Genomic DNA, 1,372 nt, shown 5'->3' on the forward strand with positions numbered 1-1,372 from the left:
GCTGTGTAACCTGCAGTGGTGTAAAGTACTTTAAAGTATTTTTTACTTAAGTTGTTTTTGGGGGTATATGTACTTTTACTTCACTACATTCCTAAAGAAAATAATATGCTTTTTACTCCATACATTTTCTTTGACACCCAAAAGTACTCGTTACATTTTGACAGGAAAATGGTCCAATTCAAACACTTATCAAGAGAACATCTGTGGTCATCCCTACTGCCTCTGATCTGGAGGACTCACTAAACAGAGGACATCCCTGGTCATCCCTACTGCCTCTGATCTGGTGGACTCACTAAACAGAGGACATCCCTGGCCATCCCTACTGCCTCTGATCTGGAGGACTCACTAAACAGAGGACATCCCTGGTCATCCCTACTGCCTCTGATCTGGAGGACTCACTAAACAGAGAACATCCCTGGTCATCCCTACTGCATCTGATCTGGAGGACTCACTAAACAGAGGACATCCCTGGTCATCCCTACTGCCTCTGATCTGGAGGACTCACTAAACAGAGGACATCCCTGGTCATCCCTACTGCCTCTGATCTGGAGGACTCACTAAACAGAGGACATCCCTGGTCATCCCTACTGCCTCTGATCTGGTGACCTCACTAAACACAAATGCGTTGTTTTTAAATGATGTCCATGTGTTGGAGCGTGTCAATACATTTGTTTGTGTAACGGATTTCCTCCTCTTCGTCTGAGGAGGAGTAGCAAGGATCGGACCAATACGCAGCGTGGTAAGTGTCAATGATACTTTACCTAAGTATGATTCTCAATCAGAGACATCTAACGACACCTGCCTCTGATTGAGAACCATACCAGACCAAACACAAAACACAACATAGAAAAACGAACATAGACAACCCACCCAACTCAAGCCCTGACCAAACTAAAACAAAGACATAACAAAAGAACTAAGGTCAGAAAGTGACAATTTGTGCTGTCTGGTTTGCTTAATATAAGGAATTTGAAATTATTTATACTTTTACTTGTTGATACTTAAGTACATTTTAGCAATTCCATTTACTTTTGATACTGAAGTATATTTAAAACCAAATACTTTTAGACTTTTACTCAAGTAGTATTTTACTGGGTGACTTTCACTTTTACTTGAGTAGCTTTCTATTAAGGTACCTTTACTTTTACTCAAGTAGGACAATTGAGTACTTTTTCCATCACTGGTAACCTGTACAGGAACAGCAAGCCCACGTGACCACGTTGGTCACCCAGCCCATAATCGCCTCCTTCAGCCTGGGAGATAAGAGGGCGTTCAGCCTCCGCAAGCAGCCCCCACCTGTATGACAGGAACCAGGAGGTGGGAGGTGAGGAAGAGGGATGGGAGCGACTGAGAGATATGAGGGTGTTCAGCC

At 43.3% G+C, this 1,372-nt stretch overlaps 1 long non-coding RNA gene across 1 annotated transcript in view; it reads left to right on the plus strand.

The window, feature by feature from the left end:
• The first annotated feature begins 1,332 nt into the window (after positions 1–1,332).
• LOC127912085 (uncharacterized) overlaps positions 1,333–1,372 on the plus strand; it is a 4,173-nt gene continuing 4,133 nt past the window's right edge. Inside the window, exon 1 of the long non-coding RNA XR_008080586.1 lies at positions 1,333–1,372. This exon is cut by the window's right edge and continues 708 nt beyond it. This is a non-coding gene — a long non-coding RNA (uncharacterized LOC127912085).

This window comes from Oncorhynchus keta, chromosome 26, assembly GCF_023373465.1.
Source record: "Oncorhynchus keta strain PuntledgeMale-10-30-2019 chromosome 26, Oket_V2, whole genome shotgun sequence".
Lineage (NCBI taxonomy): Eukaryota > Metazoa > Chordata > Actinopteri > Salmoniformes > Salmonidae > Oncorhynchus > Oncorhynchus keta.